The sequence below is a fragment of the Hyla sarda genome, chromosome 5 (genome assembly GCF_029499605.1).
Source record: "Hyla sarda isolate aHylSar1 chromosome 5, aHylSar1.hap1, whole genome shotgun sequence".
NCBI lineage: Eukaryota > Metazoa > Chordata > Amphibia > Anura > Hylidae > Hyla > Hyla sarda.
Window position 1 is genome coordinate 279490619 of NC_079193.1, and position 20439 is coordinate 279511057.

At 43.1% G+C, this 20439-nt stretch overlaps 1 long non-coding RNA gene across 1 annotated transcript in view; it reads left to right on the forward strand.

Moving 5' to 3' along the window:
* The first annotated feature begins 11600 nt into the window (after nucleotides 1-11600).
* LOC130272688 (uncharacterized) overlaps nucleotides 11601-20439 on the forward strand; it is a 30199-nt gene continuing 21360 nt past the window's right edge. Inside the window, exons 1-2 of the long non-coding RNA XR_008843692.1 lie at nucleotides 11601-11734; nucleotides 14988-15026. This is a non-coding gene — a long non-coding RNA (uncharacterized LOC130272688). The remainder of the gene's footprint in view (nucleotides 11735-14987; nucleotides 15027-20439) is intronic.

Sequence of the window (20439 nt, forward strand, 5' to 3'; positions counted from 1 at the left end):
TCAAGTCAGTCAGACCTCCCTCGTCCCTGGCTGAACTGTATATACTTTACCAACTGTCTAACCTCAGTAAAGCTACCGTTGTTCGTAACTTGGCGTCAGAGTATTTATTGCCCCCGTGCCTTGCCCAGGATCCAGCGGTATACCTTCGGGTGGTTTTTGGCTAAACCAAGCCCTGGCATCACGAACACAAGGGGTTAATGCCATCTGCCCCTAGGGCAACAACACTGACCTCATCACACCCCGCTTCCACAACTTTTGACATCACGAACAGGATACGGGTGTGCGCCTCATGCGACAAGTCCTCCCATAGTCTGAACTGTGTCCAATATTGTCTGCAAAAATTGCATGCCGATGGGAATAAAGTTTGCGCCAGAAAGTGTATGGGACTTTATCAGTGGAAAGTGTTATACCCGAGGCGCTTGTGAAATAGAGGGGGAGGTGAAGAAAAAACTGTTGTCATTGTGAAATGTTTAACCCTTTAAGGACCAGGGTTTTTTCCATTTTTGCACTTTCATTTTTTCCTCCTTACCTTTAAAAAATCATAACTCTTTTAATTTTGCACCTAAAAATCCATATGTTGGCTTATTTTTGCGCCACCAATTCTACTTTGTAATTACATCAGTCATTTTACCCAAAAATCTACGACGAAACAGGAAAAAAAATCATTGTGCGACAAAATTCTTAAGAAAAACACCCTTTTGTAAATTTTGGGGGCTTCCGTTTCTATGCAGTACATTTTTCGGTAAACATTACTAATTTAGACGTTTAATATTGTCATCTTCTGACCCCTATAACTTTCTATTTTTTCGCGTATGGGGTAGTATGAGGGCTTATTTTTTGCGCCGTGATCTGATGTTTTTAGCGGTACCATTTTTGTATTGATCAAACTTTTTAATTGCTTTTTATAAATTTTTTCATTATATAAAAAGTGACCAAAAATACACTATTTTGGACTTCGGAATTTTTTTGCGCATACATGATTGACAGTGAGGTTTAATTAAAGATATATTTTTATAGTTTGGACATTTTTACATGCGGAGATACCACATATGTTTATTTTTATTTACACCGGTTTTTTTTAATTGGGAAAAGGGGGGTGATTCAAAATTTTATTATGGAAGGACTTAAATGATCTTTATTAACTGTTTTTCCCCACTTTTTTTTTTTTTTTTTGCAATGTTATAGCTCCCATAGGGGGCTATAACACTGCACACACTTATCTTTTACATTGATCAATGGTTTCTAATAGGAAACCAATGATCGATGATTCTGCCGCTTGACTGCTCATGCCAGGATCTCAGGCACTTAGCAGTCATTCGGCGATCGTACACCAGGAGGAAAGGTAAGGGATCCTCCTGCAGTCAAATAGCTGTTCAGGATGCCGCGATTTCACCACGGCGATCCCAAACAGCCCGCAGAGCTAGCCGGGGGTAGTTTAGTTTCACTTTAGACGCGGCGATCAATTTTGAACGCCGCGTCTGAAGGGTTAATAGTGCGTGGCACCGCGATCAGTGCCGTGCGCTATTAGCCACGGGTCCCGGCCGTTGTTAGAGGCCATGGCCTCGCTTTATAGAACGGGAGAGGACTCAGGGTGTACATGTACTCCCTTGGTCCTTAAGGGGTTAAGTACTGTGTCCACCATGTACAAGATGAGATCAGAAGCTAGGGTTAAAGATGTGCCTGAGAAGCGCGCGAAAATGTCCCGCGCTGGTCAACATCCCGCCTCTTGGCGTGGGAATCATGTTGCTGTATCGATGCCGAAGTAGAACTGTAAAGATCTGCCCCTTGTTGCCGGGGGAACGGAAGTCAGTGCTGCACCGCTGACACACTTCCGGCCAGCGGACATTTTCCCGAAGCCCTGCATAAAAGGAGTAGCACTGCCAGATCCTCCCAGTTTGCCAGAATTCAGCAAGTGGAGCAACTTGGCGGAACAGGCAAGCACACGTGCAGAGAGTGCCAGGATGGCGCCAGAGGCCCGGATAGTCGCCGGCCTGCACCTGTTTCAAGGGTTAGCTGAACATCTCCAGAAGATCTCCATCGGGGCCGAAGAGGCATGCTACCAAGTACCGCTGCCCGAGGACGATGGAGACTGGCCAGCAACCCCGGCGCAGGGAATGCCAGAATCTTCCCCTGCATCATCGGCTGTGAGGCTGTCCCCTAACCACCGGACCTGGGGGTCTTGGGCTGAAATCCACACCAAGAAGTCATTAGTGAGTACCCCGGCTGAGGCCACTTTCTCTACCCCTCCTTCTATCCCTAGCCCTGAAAAAAAAAGACAGGTCCTGAAGTCTGCTGTACATTGTTACCTAAGTAGTTGTTTGGCGATGAGCCGCAAGTCATCCAATATCTGCGACAGTATCTGCTACCCTTGCTGTCCCCTAAAGTCAAAGGCATCTGTCAAGAAGAGGAGAATTATTTGCCTGAAGTGCCTGTCATGGCAGCAAAGTATCTAGCACAGTCGTCTGTGAATGTGCCCAGACCTACTCCTGTGGTCGAGGAGGTTTGGCCTAACCAGCGGGCACCAACTTAAGTGCCTCGGCCTACTCCCGCAGAGGCCCAACAGGCACTGACTGCTGTTCCCCCAATGGCGCAAGCCGCTGCATTACAAATGGTGGTCACCATCAGCCCCATCATTACAGAGTCTGCTTTGTTCCGGGTGAATTGGAACACCTGAGTGAGTCCATTAGAGGGGGCACAGTCCCGTGAACCCCACTACATGTTCCAGCCTCTGAAGCAGTCTGAATGGCGAGACTGGGATGGCAAGTTTCCAAGTTATAGAAGCCTACGAGTGATAATTCTGCTATGTGTCACTAACTTTTCTTGTGAAGTACTTTTGTTCTCCACAGGTTATGCAACGTTTAAGAAGAAGTGCCTGAGGAACTTGTCAAGAAGTTTATTTGTAATCTTTTGCGTAAGTGTATGTGCCCGGCATTTAGCCGTGATTCCTCACTAAGAGCTCGTAAAGTGTACCAGGACTGTGGAGCGGTACAATGGAAATATGTATATACCCTTAGAGTAATATATTTTTGCTCATTCTCTTTGCATAAGTAAATACTTATGTTTGTGTACTATAATGGTTATTATGTATTTTTATAAAATGTATATAACGTGTTTGTACAAAATGTCAAGGTGTACAGTGTCTGCTGTGCATGGCAATTTATATAGGAGGTATCCTGACCCGGTCAGGAAAAGTAAAGCCACTACCTCAACACAAGGACAAATTCCCGCAAGGTACAAAGATTAGTTCACAATATAGTGTATAAAGTTATGCACCACACATAGTCAGTTAATATGTAGACACTTAAGTTAGGACTGTAAAATTACTTGTAGTCCCAGTCCACAAATGTCCAATGTTTATATATCTGTCTAACATTTTTCTGTCCTCGTGTACTGGGTACTCTACTGGCCAGAGGGTTCCCCTGAAATTAAAAGTAAGACATGAGTAGAGGCAGAGTATATTATGCAGAGGTAAAATGTTTATATAGTATCACACTACTTGTTGAATTCAGGGTAGAAGTGTTAAGAACCAAAGGGGCCCCAGCAGCCAAAGCATTGGGTATATAGCCTCCGGCAGCCCAATCTGCAAACTTGTGTGTATTATGGTCTAAAATGTGTTCCTAGAGCAGTTAAAAAGCTTGTTAATCCCACATATTTACCAAACCAATGAGCATGTATGAACATTTACAGTGCTACATGGACCTGTGAAGGACATGTTGCATAATGCCCCTGGAACTGTCACTAGGTCCCAGAGGCAACTTCAGTTCTCCGACCTCCAGGACTGGGCATCAAGGATGACTGTATTTAAGAGGGGGAGTTTGCGGTGGCCCAGTACGGGAGATGTTACCCCGTACCCTTGCTGCCCTGTCAGGAAGCCTCCTTCAATGTCCCCAGGGCCCTTTGCACCTGTTTCTCTCTTGTACATATGTTCTGCATTGTATTGTATTATAAAATGTGTTATATGTTTAAGAGTTATGTCATGTGATTGTTACCCAGGAGGTACCAGTGACCAGGTGATCCTTTTGGTGACCTCTTGGCTTCCTGCTAATCTTTCCCATATAAGCACTGGGTGGAGCTAGCTCTCTCTCTCTTTCATTACAAGTCTTTGCTGAGGTCCAGTGCAGTCGTAACTAGTGTGTGCGCCCAGAGTGTTGGAGACCTCAAAGTCAAGTCGTGCAGCCACCATCAATTCAAGTAAGCTAAAGTCACAGCTTTATGAGTCAAGACAAGTCAGTCGCTGTCATCTGTCAAGTCAGCGTGGTCTGCATTCAATGGTCTAGTCCTACTACAAGTCCCAGCAAGCCCTTAAGTTTTCTGCGTCACTGGTCACCTCCTTGGGCCCTGGCTGAACTGTATAGACTTTACCAGCTGTCTATCCTCAGTAAAGCTACCGTTGTCTGTAACTTGGCGTCAAAGTCTTTATTGCCCCCGTGCATAGCCCAGGATCCAGCGGAATACCTTCAGGTGGTTTTAGGCTAAACCACGCCCCGGCGTCATGAATGCAAGGGATTAATGCCATCTGCCCCTATGGTAAAAACATCTGCCCTCATCACACTCCGCTACCACACAAACAATAACATCCTCCCATACTGTGGTGCTACACTTAGTTTTACTTGCTTACCAGGCCTGTGTCTATACCGTTCGGCGTGAGTCTGAGGGCCGCACTGATGGGTGACGTCCTTCTGTGCTGTTTCTGCACCTCCACACAATGTCAGGGATGCCACACGTCAGGCTCGACAGCCACTACAGCTCACGTAAGGTGGCCGGGGCTGCAGGTAAAATATAGTGAGCTGCCGCAGCGACTGCGTAGTCCAGTCCCCACTCTGCGCTGACAAACATTGGCCAATGCATGGCTGGTATTTGTCAGCAAATTGCCTTACCCCCGCATAACTCTTGGCGTACCCCTAATCAAAACTAAGGGGATCTAGTCACCTGAAGGGTATGTTCACACAGGCAGATTACAACGGTGTTTCCCACTGCAGGTTTGATCCATGGCTGGAGTTCAGAAGCAGATTTACAACAGCAGAATGTCCGCAGCAGATTACATTGACCTAAATCGGGTCTGATGCGGAAAAAACGCTGTGGTTTAAACCCACAGCGGGAAACACGCAGGAAATACGTCCATGTGAACATACCCTAAAGCTAGGCTTCTACTTGGCAATTTTTTAAAAACTGTAACTACAGTTTTTGAGCCAAGGCCAGAAGTGGTTGCAAAAGGAACAAGAAATATAAAGAAAGAACATATTCTTCTTCTTATTGCCATATCCACTTCTGGCTTTGGATAAAAAAACTACAGTTGCAGCTTTCCAGAAAAGCAGTCAAGGGGAAATCCAGCCTTAGACCACCATCACACACTGCAGTTTAATTTTTTGTTTGTTTTTTTAAACTGCCACTGCAGTGCTTGCATATGCATTACTGTGTGCTTTATCCAATGCTTTGTGTTAAAGTGTACCTGTCATTAGCAAAAACTTTTTATATAATGTAAAAAATAACATTATATGTATATTTGTAATATGCATATGTTAAAAAAAAGTGTATATTTTTGTCCCTGCAGCTATTGCCTGTGTTTCTCTGTAAAGAGACAAAATACAGGAAGTGTGGGTGGACAAGCGGGGCCCTGTGCACTGAGGACAAGCAGGGCTCTCTACCCTGAGGACAAGCAGGGTTCTGTACACTGAGGACAAGCAGGGTTCTGTATACTGAGGACAAGCAGGGCTCTGTGCACCGAGGACAAGCAGGACTCTGTACACCGAGGACAAGCAGGGCTCTGTACACAGAGGACAAGCAGGGCTCTGTGCACTGAGGACAAGCAGGGCTCTGTACACTGAGGATAAGCAGGACTATGTACACTGAGGACAAGTAGGGCTCTTTACACTGAGGACAAGCAGGGCTCTTTACACTGAGGACAAGCAGGGCTCTGTACACTGAGGACAAGCAGGGCTCTGTACACTGAAGACAAGCAGGGCTCTGTACACTGAGGACAAGCAGGGCTCTGTACACTGAGGATAAGCAGGGCTCTGTACACTGAGGACACGCAGGGCTCTATGCACTGAGGACAAGGGGGGCTCTGTACACTGAGGAAAAGCAGAGCTCTGTACACTGAGGATAAGCAGGGCTCTGTACACTGAGGACACGCAGGGCTCTGTGCACTGAGGACATGGGGGGCTCTGTACACTGAGGAAAAGCAGAGCTCTGTACACTGAGGACAAGCAGGGCTCTGTACACTGAAGACAAGCAGGGCTCTGTTCACTAAGGATAAGCAGGGCTCTTTACACTGAGGACAAGCAGGGCTCTGTACACTGAGGACAAGCAGGGCTCTGTACACTGAGGACACGCAGGGCTCTTTACACTGAGGACAAGGAGGGCTCTTTACACTGTGTATATTTTTGTCCCTGCAGCTATTGCCTGTGTTTCTCTGTAAAGAGACAAAATACAGGAAGTGTGGGTGGACAAGCGGGGCCCTGTGCACTGAGGACAAGCAGGGCTCTGTACCCTGAGGACATGCAGGGTTCTGTACACTGAGGACAAGCAGGGTTCTGTATACTGAGGACAAGCAGGGCTCTGTGCACCGATGACAAGCAGGACTCTGTACACTGAGGACAAGCAGGGCTCTGTACACAGAGGACAAGCAGGGCTCTGTGCACTGAGGATAAGCAGGACTATGTACACTGAGGACAAGTAGGGCTCTTTACACTGAGGACAAGCAGGGCCCTGTACAGTGAGGACACGCAGGACTCTTTACACGGAGGACAAGCAGGGTTATGTCCACTAATGACAAGCAGGGCTCTTTACATTGAGGACAAGCAGGGCTCTGTACACTGAGGACAAGCAGGGTTCTGTACACTGAGGACAAGCAGGGCTCTGTGCAGTGAGGACAAGCAGGGCTCTTTACATTGAGGACAAGCAGGGCTCTGTACACTGAGGACAAGTAGGGCTCTGTACACTGAGGACAAGCAGGGTTCTGTGCAGTGAGAACAGGCAGGGTTCTGTACACTGAGGACACGCAGGACTCTTTACACTGAGGACAAGCAGGGCTCTGTACACTGAGGCTCTGTGACATGCTCCTGGCTTACACAACAGGATGATTGACAAATTGGAAGCCTGCACAAAACCCTGCTTGCCCTCAGTGCCCTGTTTGTCCTGTCCTCACTTCCTGTAAAAATATACACATATTTTTACAAAAAATATACACATTTTTAACCAATGTATATTACAAATATACCTATAATGGAATAATGTACATTATATTAAAAGTTTTTGCTAACAACAGGTACACTTTAATGTGTATATGTTCATGCATACTGTGTAATAATTTAATTGGTACTGCCATTTTATCCTGGTGAGCGGAACAAGTTAGGGATATTGTACTTTAGTACTTTGGCTACAGTCTGTAGTTCAAGGACTTTCAAGACTTTAATTGAGAAGCTGTTATAGTTGGTGTAACAGGGGTGTCTTCTCTGTCTATTATTGGTAGCCATTGCGCTCGTTCCTCCCAGGCCCGGACTGTCCTGTCCAATCAGATCTGTGTCTGGGATTGAGTGATTTGGTGTAACATTTAAGTCCAGATCAAGTGCTAGTATTATGTTGAGAATTAAAGATCCATGGATGCTGCAAAAGTTGCTGTTAGACAGACTGATGCTTGTGCTGAAGGGGAAAGTCAGTGCGACACCATTATGTTGCTGTTCAAGATGTAACAAGCCTCTGTTCCTTCTTCCAAGCTGTACATATGTGGTGAGCCACAGAGTGTGAGGTGAGGTGTAAGGGGCAAATGGTGTTTCCCAGGGGTAGATGGTATTAACCCCTTCGTTTTCATGATGCCAGGGCGTGGTTTGCCTATGTAACCACCCAAAGCTAGTACCGCTAGTTCTAGGTTAGGCAGGGGCAAATAATAGTCCAAGGCCAGGTTAAGGTTAATGGTAGCTTTTACTGAGGTAGACCGATGGTACAGTCTACACAGTTCAGCCAGGATCCCAGAGAGGTGACCAGTAACACAGGGGACCTCGCAGCTTGCTCGGACTTGCAGTGATTTGAGAGACTATAGGTGCAGGCCATGCTGACAGCAATTGACTTGACTTGACTGAGGATGATGACAGCAGATAAAGATGACTTGACTTACTGACTTGTTGCTTCAATTTAGGTTGAGGCCTCCAGATGTGCTGGACACTGACCCTGAGATGTGTGGACTGGACTTGACCTCAGCAGAAAGTGAAACACAAGAGACAAATTGTAGTAAAGGGGGGCGCTGAGCAAGAAGCCCATAGGCCAACTGGGGGTCACCTTGTGCTCTCTGGATAACAAACATATGACTTAAACATGTGACAAACATTATCATGGGACTAACAATCATGTGACCCACTTCAAAGGTCCTTTACACTTAATATACAACCTATTCACATTATGGGGGAACACTGCAGGAGACTCAACCTGACAGGACTGAAGAAACATATCCCGTACTGGGACATCACACATGTTAAGGTCCTTTAACCTTTCCTGGTAAGTTTTATCTTGCAATCCATGTACTAGTTTAGTAGCTCTTCTCTGAACTCTCTCTAGAGTATCTATATCCTTTTGGAGATACGGTCTCCAGTACTGCACACACAATACTCCACGTGAGGTCTCACCAGTGTTCTATACAGCGGCATGAGCACTTCTCTCTTTCTACTGCTTATACCTCTCCCTATACATCCAAGCATTCAGCTAGCATTTCCTGCTGCTCTATTACATTGTCTTCCTACATTTAAGTCTTCTGAAATAATTACTCCTAAATCCCTTTCCTCAGATACTGAGGTCAGGACTGTGTAAAATATTCTATATTCTGTCCGAGGATTTTCACGCCCCAGGTGCATTATCTTGCACTTATCCTCATAAAATTTCAGTTGCCAGAGTTCTGACCATTCTTCTAGTTTGCTTAATTCCTTTTCCACTTGGCGGATCCCTCTAGGAACATCAACCCTGTTACATATCTTTGTGTCATCAGCAAAAAGACATACCTTACCATGAAGTTTACTGCAACTGATTGTGTATGTGTCAATCTGCAAGTGCAACTTGGTACTACTGGGCCAACTTCACCCCATGACAGAACCTGCAGGCCTGCCACCCACTAGGATAGTGCCATCCCTGAATGTACCCCCCCCCCCCCCCCCCACATGAAAGATGTATTTGATTTAGCCAATCGGTCCTTATCGCCTAAAAGGGCTCTTTCAGGTACTTTGTAGTAAGAGTTTGAGGTTTTGTTCAGTGCATGTTTTTCTAGCTGATGTTCAGTAATGGCATCTGGTAAATGCTCTTCTTTAAAGGTGTATTCCCTATTTCTCTATTTCCTGCTCAGCAGTTTCTCAGGATGTTACCTAGTCCCTGGCTCTTTATAAATATACTAGCTGAGTACCCGGCATTGCCCGGTTTTTCCTTCCATATCCTTTTAGGGGAGGAAAATAAACAAAGGAGGAAGCTTTTGACTTCATATGCAGTCCTCATATATTGTTGTCATATCCCAACCCCTATCCCATATCCCTGACCTCCTATACTGTCCTCCTGTCCTGACCTCCTATCCCGACCTCCTATCCCGACCTCCTATCCCGACCTCCTATCCCGACCTCCTATCCCATCCTCCTATTCCGTCCTCCTATCCCGTCCTCCTATCTCGTCCTCCTATCTCGACCTCCTATCCCGTCCTCCTATCCCGTCCTCCTATCCCGTCCTCCTATCCGACCTCCTATCCCTTCCTCCAATCCAGTCCTCCTATCTCAACCTCCTATCCCGTCCTCGAATCTGGACCTCCTATCCCGACCTCCTAACCCGACCTCCTATCCCGTCCTCCTATCTCGACCTCCTATCCCGACCTCCTTTCCCGTCCTCATATCTCGACCTCCTATCTCGACCTCCTATCCCATCCTCCTATCCCATTCTCCTATCCCGACCTCCTTTCTCGTCCTCATATCTCAACCTCCTATCTTGACCTCCTATCCCATCCTCCTATCTCGACCTCCTATCCCAACCTCCTATCCAGACCTCCCATCCTGTCCTTATATCCCGTCCTCCTATCCCGTCCTCCTATCCCGACCTCCTATTCCGACCTCATATCTCGTCCTCATATCCCGTCCTCCTATCATGACCTCCTATCTCGACCTCCTAACCCGACCTCCCATCCCGTCCTCATATCCCGACTTGTAATATGTGTACCAGGTATTGAAATAGCTCCAGCTGTACGGAAATTATATGGGAACATACATTTCCCATTGATTTGCATGGGACTTTAAACAAAAACCCTGACCCTCACAAATGGGGGTAGTTAAGGGTTAAATTAACTATCCTATATTTTAAGTGGACATATAAGTAACATGTGAGCAAGTATTATCGAAATATCTCCAGCCGTTTGGAAGTTATGCAGTAACACATATTTCCCATTGACTTGCATGGGACTTTAAACATAAGCCCCGCCCCTGGCAAATGGAGGTGAGTAAGGGTTAAATTACCTATCCTATGTTTGTTGTTGACATATAAGTAATATGTGTGCCAAGTTTCATGTTAATATCTTTAGCCGTTTGAAAGTTTTTGTGGAACATACATACATACATACACACATACATACATATATACATACATACACACACGTTGAGTTTTATATATATATATATATATATATATATATTTATTTTATTTTATTTTTTTTTTTTTTGTACATTCATAGCCTTTTTGGTGCAAATTGGTCCTGATATTATTAACAATGTTTATTTACAGTATATGTACAGTTCTATAATCAGGATATAAAAATAGTTGCTGTAATGTGCAATGACCTGAAATGACCGGCCACAGTATTACACTAGAGAGGCCGCTACAGAACACACAGAAGTTGTCATTAGTGCCAAATCAGCAAGTAAATGAAGGAAATGAGACTGTGATTAATTAATCCTTAATCCACAGACCATATATGAGGATCTCATTTGATTAGATTAGTGATTACAATACATATACAGTACAGTGATCCCTCAACTTACAATGGCCTCAACATACAATAGTTTCAACATACAATTGTCTTTTCTGGACCATTGTAACTTGAAACCAGACTCAACATACAACAGACAGTCCAGATCAATACAGACAGTCCAGATCTGCGAAACGTGTCAATGGCCGGAAGAACCGACCAATCAGAATGGGCATGTCACTGGTAAATCACCTGTATTACTGAAGTACAAGCACTGACTGGTGTCTGGTAGCGCCCCCTACAGTTCAGTGAGGAACTACATGTTCTGTACTACTCCTTAACTGTGCCAGGGTTAGCTGCTCCTTTTGGACACCAGGTACCGGTGGCTCCATTTGGGACACTGGGGGAGATTTATCAAAACCTGTGCAAAGGAAAAGTTGCCCAGTTGCCCATAGCAACCAATCAGATCGCTTCTTTCATTTTGCAGAGGCCTTGTTAAAAATGAAAGAAGCGATCTGATTGGTTGCTATGGGCAACTGGGCAACTTTTCCTCTGGACAGGTTTTGATAAATCTCCCCCACTGTGTGTACTGTATAGGACCCTGAAGAAGCTCCCGTCCCCTACATAAACCATTGTTTCCCAACCAGGGTGTCTCCAGCTGTTGCAAAACTACAACTCCCAGCATACCCGGACAGCCAAGGGCTGTTCGGGCATGCTGAGAGTTGTAGTTTTGCAACAGCTGGAGGCTCCCTGCTTGGGAAACACTGACATATACAATGATTTACAGCTCCCAGCAGATCTTTCTTACTTTTATATGTAATGATTTGCTTTATCTGTATTAGTTATCTACTTATTTTTCTTAAATCCTCACTTTTTCCCAATTTTTGGATGACATTTTGGGGGCTTTAGAACCAATTACCAGGTTTCCATAGAGTTCTGGTCTCAACATACAATGGTTTCAACATACAATGGTCATCCTAGAACCAATTAATATTGTAACTTGAGGGACTACTGTATATATATATATATATATATATATATATATATATACTGTATATTGTAATCAGTTAGGATATTCAAGCTAGTTATGATAGAAAGGGGGCAGATAGTGTATGGCCGCTTGCTGGGGAAGAGGCTTCATAGCCACAGACTGAACAAAGTGCCCATGCTGAACCCTCTAAATTATTGAAAGTGCCTTCAAGTCGGACATGAGCATCAGAGCTGGGCCATGGAGTGATGGAAGAAGGGGACCGAGTCTGATGGATTCCCTTTCATATTATGTAACTAGCAGGGTGTGTTACATTAATGCATACCACCTATCTAAACTTTGTTGGGGAGGCTGCATTCAGGGAATCGGACATCAGCGTTGCCTGCGTTTACCTGCTTGTACAGGAGGAGTAGTGTAGATAACACTGATTGTAACATTATTTACCTTTTTTGGATCAGTGATGCCATCATGGCCTAAAATTTAAATATGTTAACTTTTTTTGTTGCTCTCTGGATGTTTCCTAGCCCTATAGTATCCTACATCCCATTCAGAAATAGTAATTCCTCTTTCCACAAGCAGATAGACAATACGTACTCTAAGGCTGGGTTCACACTGCAGAATTTCTGGGCAGAATTTCTGCCGGAGATTGAGCCGGCGGCGCTAGGACCGAGCAGACTGCATTGCTGCCCCCATAGACTGCAATGCATTTCTGGGTGGATCTTGTGGGAGATTTGCTAAGAAATGCATTGCCATCTATGGGGACGGCAATGTAGTCCGTGCGGTCCTAGTGTCGCCGGCTCGATCTTCGGCAGAAATTCTGCCCAGAAATTCCACAGTGTGAACCTAGTCTAACACCACCAGCATGGATAGTCCAAACCACCTGCAGCATGTACACTTCCCCGCTCTGTGCTATTTGTTGTTTCTCCCCATTTTCCATACTGCCCTACTGTAATAGTGCAGCAGTTAACAGGTTGGCATTAGGACACCCTAGAGCAGTCTGACATTTGTTTGTCTACCTCTTATTGACAGAGGGTGCGTTCACACGGAGTAATTCAAGAGGAATTTACTCGCGTAATTCCTCTTGAATTCTCCGCTCCAAATTAATGCACATCTCCTCTGCCCATTGATTTTAATGTTATTTCTGCTGTCCTGTTCACACTGCGGAAATTCTGCTAGCCAAATTCCGGCGCTGAATTCCGTTGAACATGTTCATTCTTCAAGTGGAATCCGCTAGCAGAAATCAATTGAAGTCAATGGTAAAATAAAATTCCGCCCGAAATTTCGCGCGGAATTCACGTGCAATTTGCGCAGATATGGCTGAAAAACCCTTCACTTCTTTCTCCCCCATGTCCGCGCGCAATTCCGCGCAAATTGTGCGCGAATTGCTCGCAAATTTCGCACAAAATTTCAGCTTGAATTACTCTTCATTTACTCCGTGTGAACGCACCATGAGACTGAACACAGGAAGGAAGAAGAGGAAGCTGAAGGATAGGAAGTTGCTGAAGGGATGAGAGGTGACCATGAGTGAGGCTGGAAGAAGAACAGATCTGCACCAGGAGAGAAGCAGTGTATTGATAAAGGTTCCTGGCTGGACTCTAAATGGAGGTGCAGATGTAGTGTACAGCGGCTGTAGCATAAAGCCTGGGTGTCTGGGAAGAGCATGAGTCTCTGCACCTGCTGCTGTGCAAATAAGTGACCACCAGTAAGCATTGTACATGCAGCCAGTGTGATATTAGCTTCAAATTTGCTTTTGATTTTCCACAGCAAACGTGACCATAAATATTTTGGTTGCAGGGTTGCAGCTTTCCCTTATGCATGTAAAATTTAAAAAAAGCAGGATATGCACATTGCCAATCCCCTACTACTGCACCGATGCTTCCCTGTTGCCTGACCTCCAGCATGACATTGGCCACCACAGGTACTTATATCCTGGTGTGCTGGGCCACTGAACACCTTGCATGATGAATGTTACCAGTGGTCAAGTCCATGGAAAAAAAAAGTGTGGGAACTCACCCAAGATTTCAACTCAAGGGCTGGTCCTGCTAATGGGAATGATATTCCTGCTGTGAAAAAAGTGCAGGAACTCTGTTCCCATGCGTTCCTGCAGGACTTGAGCCCTGAATGTTACTTACCACTGTTTCCTCCTCTTGTCTTGTCTCTTTAATCTGACAAATAGAAGTTACTTTTTCATTTGTGGATCCCTATAGTGGGGACCTTTTTATTCCTTGGATTTATACTGCAAGCATCTCAGCATTTCCATTCACAACTTTTTTGAGAACATATACACAGCAAATATTTGGGCTGCTCAATTTTTAGCCATGTTTTGTTAGCTGTGTGTAGGCCTTGGCAGTAGCAAGATGTTGCAGTAAATAGATTTGTAGTGTTTTATATTTGCTTACTGGGTAACATCTGTATTTATATAGTTTTTTTTATCTTGTAAAATGTCATGTGACCCATCCATTTTCACTAAGGCTAGGTTCACACTGCAGAATTTCTGGTCTGGCCAATATAAATGCATAATCATTTTTGTGGAGGGGGGGGGGGGGACACTACTAAACTGCATAATACAAAACTGCATTTTTAACAAAAACAGTAGTAGAACGACTTTCTGAAAACATGCTAGCAGTACACGTAACTATACCAACAATTTGTTATTACATTTTTTGTTAAAGGAACTTTAAATTTGCTCAGTCTTTGGTTTTCTGTGATATTGTGAAATCCCATAGTCTTAAAGTTATGTCCCAGAATCAAGTGCTAAACTAGAAGAAATTGACAGTTTCAAGATAAAGGAGTTTCACTGTATATATTAAATGTTTTGCCCTTGCTGTGGTCCGCAGTGCAATTTGTTTACTTAAAAAAAACAAAAAAACTTTTAGGACTAAATGTTCAATGGGCTGCATTGTGGATGTATCTTCGTAAATGATTCTATTGCTTCTACACAATGTATTCACTACACAGAACAACATTGTTTTCACCTTTATTGCATGGTTTTATTGGAGTATTTGCATGTTCATTAATTCTCTTGATGTATTCCCACCCTCTCCGTTTAATGCGACTTCTTGTATTCTCGTCCTCCAATAGGATTGTGACAGATTCCACTGTTGAGCCAGAATATGAAAGGTAAATTTCACAACAAAGCTGAAACCATGGGCTGAGACGTGAATATTACACTTGTCTATAAATGATCTAAAATTCTTAAATGTGAAGAGGGATCAGTCATCAATGCTCTCTATAGGGATATGCTGAGACACAACAAGAGTAATGATACTGATAATGGTGTTGCAGTAATGGTGATGATAGTGCAGTGATAAATAAATCTAAAAATATAGATATAGAATGGAATTTGTGAAGGGCGGGGGGGGGGGGGGAGGGTCAGCGGCAGTGGGGAAAAGAGATAAAGAGAGTGAATAGTAATTAAAGAAATTAAGTAAAGTGGTAGAAAAGGATGATCTGACCACTACTACATGTGATTGATAAAATATACAATTTATTTATCTTTATAGTGGAAAGGGATATCACAGGGCCCTTGCGATTTCGTTCTACATAAAACAATAAAATGGTGAAAAAGGATAAAAAGGTATATAGGCAGTAAAAACAATAGTAATAGAAAGTATTTCAATCCCCTATTGTGCAAATTGTGCAAAAGTCCTTCAGATATATATCTGCACTGTGATGTCTGTTCCTATGAGGAAAAACAATGGCAAAAAATAGAGCAAAAAAATATTTTGCCATTGTTTTTCCTCATAGGAACAGACATCACCGTGCAGATATATATCTGAAGGACTTTTGCACAATTTGCACAATAGGGGATTGTAATACTTTCTATGTTTATAGTTTTTACTGCCTATATACCTTTTTAACCATTTTATTGTTTTATGTAGAAGGGAATTCCAAGGGTCCTGTGATATTCCTATCCACTATAAAGATAAATAAATTGTATTGTCAGGGACCGACCAGGGGACAGGAAGAGTGAGCCCTCAACTGACCCTAAAACCGCTCTCCCTGCTTACTTGCCCATCCACCCTAAACAGTGGATCGACAACTGGGCGCCGGTCCCTTCCTGAGCTAAAGTGCAGTGGCCTAAAAACACATAATAATAAATAGTTGATCAAAATCCAAAAACATAACAATCTATAGCGGCACACAATTGAGAACGCAGCCTCTAGGTCCCTCCGGTCATCCAATGCAAGGAACCGGTACACATCAAAGAAAGTTGGGGTAGGAAAGACTTCCAGGAAATTGGGATATCAAGTGGGGCCCGGACTCAGGAAATATATAGATGATAACATTTATTAGTACAGGTGCAATGCTAAAACAGAGAGCATTTCCAGCCCGAACCGGGCTCTTCGTCAGGCATTAACAAAAATGTGGAATACACAGCTTGATAAAACAATACCGTATTACTGCTTCCAGGTAAAATCACGGTAAAATGAACCGGAAGCATAAAAAATAGTATCAGATAGAAAACATAAGGTAAAGACAAATTCTCAAGTTAAAAAGAAGAATGGGTTGGGAATGGAAACGTCAGAATAAAAACAACAAGAAGTATATTAAAATACTAATAAGAACAGTAAAACCACCAGTTGAAATCATCCAGGCATCTTATCACGGTTATCATCTGGATGATTTTAATCGGTAACATAGTAACATAGTTTATAAGGTTGATAAAAGACCTGAGTCTATCAAGTTCAACCTATAACCCTATTGAGTCCCTACTGACTTGCTCCAGAGGAAGGCAAAAAAAAAAACTCATACTAGAGGTAAAAATTCCTTCCCGACACCAATACGGCAGTCAGAATAAATCTCTGAATCAACGTTCTGTCCCTATAAATCTAATATCCAAAACCAGCGATGTTATTATTCTCCAAAAATGCATCCAGACCCCTTTTGAACTCTTTTACAGAGTTCACCATGACCACCTCCTCAGGAAGAGAATTCCACAGTCTCACTGCTCTTACAGTAAAGAACCCCCATCTGTGCTGGTGTAGAAACCTTCTTTCCTCTAGACGTAGAGGATGCCCCCTTGTTATAGATACAGTCCTGGGTATAAATAGTTAATTAGAGAGATCTCTGTACTGTCCCCTGATATATTTATACATAGTTATTAGGTCTCCCCTAAGCCTTCTTTTTTCTAAACTAAATAACCCTAATTCTGATAATCTTTCTGGGTACTGTAGTCCTCCCATTATCCGTATTACGCTGTTTTCCTGTCTTTGAACCCTCTCCAACTCCACTATATCTTTCTTGTACACTGGTGCCCAGTACTGTACACAGTATTCTATGTGTGGTCTGACTAGTGATTTGTACAGCGGTAGAATTATTTCCTTGTCGTGGGCATCTATGCCCTATTGATACACCCCATGATTTTACTTGCCTTGGCAGCAGCTGCCCGACACTGGTCACTACAGCTAAATTTACTATTAACTAAGACTCCTAAATCATTTTCCATGTCAGTCGTCCCAAGTGTGCTCCCATTTAATACATAATCCCAGCCCGGATTTTTCTTCCTCATGTGCATTACCTTACATTTATCAGTGGTTTTACTGATCTTATTAGTATTTTAATATACTTCTTGTTGTTTTTATTCTGGCGTTTCCATTCCCAACCCATTCTTCTTTTTAACTTGAGAATTTGTCTTTACCTTATGTTTTTATCTGATACTATTTTTTATGCTTCCAGTTCCTTTTACTGTGATTTTACCCGGAAGCAGTAATACGGTATTGTTTTATCAAGCTGTGTATTCCACATTTTTGTTTTTGCCTGATGAAGAGCCCGGTTTGGGCTGGAAACACTCTCTGTTTTGCACCTGTACTAATAAATGTTATCATCTATATATTTCCTGAGTCCGGCGCTCCCTACTTGATGTCCGAATTTCTTGGAAGTCTTCCCTACCCCAACTTTCTTTTATATTTTTTGATTCATTTATCACTGCATCACTGATTCATTTATCATCACCATTACCGCAACACCATTATCAGTATCATTACTCTTGTTGTGTCTCAGCATATCCCTATAGAGAGCATTGAGAACTGATCCCTCTTCACATTTCTAGTTGGTCTCAATTATAGCACCTTGGGTACTGCGTGCTTACAGTTAAAGGGGTATTCCAGGAAAAAACTTTTTTATATATATCAACTGGCTCCAGAAAGTTAAACAGATTTGTAAATGACTTCTATTAAACAATCTTAATCCTTTCAGTACTTATCAGCTTCTGAAGTTAAGGTTGTTCTTTTCTGTCTAAATCCTCTCTGATGACACGTGTCTCGGGAAACGCACAGTTTAGAAGAGGTTTGCTATGGGGATTTGCTTCTAAACTGGGCATTTTCCGTGACAGGTGTCATTAGAGAGGATTTAGACAGAAAAGAACAACCTTAACTTCAGAAGCTCATAAGTACTGAAAGGATTAAGATTTTTTAATAGACGTAATTTACAAATCTGTTTAACTTTCTGGAGCCAGTTCATATATAAAAAAAAGTTTTTTCCTTCAATACCCTTATAACCTCTGCTCCCTATCCCATATTCTATCTGTCGAGCTGCACAAACTTCTGGACACGATCTAAAATTCTTACCATATTTGGCTCTCAACAAGTTCCTTCTCAACATCTGCACTAATCAGGAGGACAAAACGTTATAGAATATGTATACATGATCCCTGAATTGAGAACGGTAATAAAAAAAATGACAGAACATAGTTCTGTTTAGACATGTGCAACCGAAAAATTTGGTTCTGTATGTTCCGCTTCTTTTCATTAAAGGAAAATGAGCACCCGTTCACCCACACTATAACCCGATACACTGGTTTATAGTGCGGGTGAACAGGAGACTGATGCGGGGTCTCTGACTGCTATACCTACCTGCAGTCCAAAGCCCCGATCCTCCAAAGGTCCCTCTCTTCCAGCACTGGCTTGCGCTTTGAGGCAGGCAGGCCGGCTAGATTAAAATTTTCATAAGCGCTCGAGTGCTCACATGACCAGTGCTTATGAATATTTAAATCCAGCCGGCGGGCCCGCCCCAACGCGCAAGTCAGTGCTGGAAGAGGGGGACATTCGGGGGATCGGTGCTCCAGACTGCCGGTAGGTATAGCAGTCCGAGACCCCGCATCGTATATTGGGTTATAGTGCGAGTGAACTGGTGACCGTTTTCCTTTAAGTACAATTTTTCTTTCCAGTGTTTTTGTTTTCTGACCTCATTCATTATTCTGAACTTTATGTTATTCTAACCATGGAAATGTTTTGTTAAGTTTCATTTCTTAATTACTGTTAAGCGCATTTCTCATTTTTTTATTTTCGTTCTTTGACCTCAACGGTTTTTCTAAATGATTTATTATTCTGGAGTGAAATCATCATTTTAGTCTGATATGCCATTCCTAACTGAATTCTTTCGGTAATGCTACCGAACCAGCGGTGTGTCATGGCAAAGCAGTAAGGACTAGATTCTGTCCGGTGATTGGTCAGAGGGGAAAGGAAAAAACTATGGTAGAGATTTATCAAAACCTGTCCAGAGAAAAAGTTCCATGGTTGCCCATAGCTACCAATCAGCTTGCTTCTTTCATTTTTAACAAGGCCTCTGCAAAATGAAAGAAGCAATCTGATTGGTTGCTATTTTCCTTTGCACAGGTTTTGATACATCTCCCCCTAAGTGTGTACTACTGTGAAACAGTCCAGCTGTGCCCCCTGAATGAAGAGAATCAGAAATATCTGTCCACCATAGAGAAGGCTCTAATATAATTTTGCCACCACTCTGATGGGTTAGGATAACAAAACCATGCAGGTTTCATTAAAATCTTTTGAAACAATAGGTACTCTTTAAAGGGTACCTCTCATCAAATAAACTTTTGATATATTTTAGATTAATGAATGTTGAATAACTTTCCTATAGAATGTCAATTAAAAATATGCTTCTTTCTATTGTATTTTTCCCGATCAGTCCTGTCAGCAAGCATTTCTGACTCATGCTGGAGTCCCAAACACTCAGAGCTGCCAGCCTGCTTTGTTCACAGCCAAACAGGCTGTGAACAAAGCAGGCTGGCAGCTCTGAGTGTTCTCCTTTGTGAACAAAGCAGACTGGCAGCTCGTAGTGTTCAGGACTCCAGCATGAGTCTGAAATGCTTGCTGCCAGGACTGGTAGGGAGACCCCTAGTGGTCATTTCTTCAAAGTGGAAAATTAAATAGAAAGAAGCATATTTTTTAATAACATGCAATTGTAAAGTTATTCTGCATACATTAATCTATTATATATCAAAAGTTTTTTTGATGAGAGGTACCCTTTAAAGTGTTACTGCTATTTAAAAAAACTTTGATCATGTTGCACAGACATCAAAAGTTTGGATCAGTCAGGATCTCAGTGCTGAGATGCCTTCTGATCTTTAGCTATAGCTGGGTGAAGCATGCAGCACTGCCTTCTGCAATCAGTCAGATTAAAGGGGTTATCCAGGAATCGAAAAACAGAGCTTGTTTCTTTCAAAAAACGTTCCCTGTCTGTCTTCAGGTTGGGTGTGGCTCTGCAACTCAGTTCCATAGAAGTGAATAGAGCC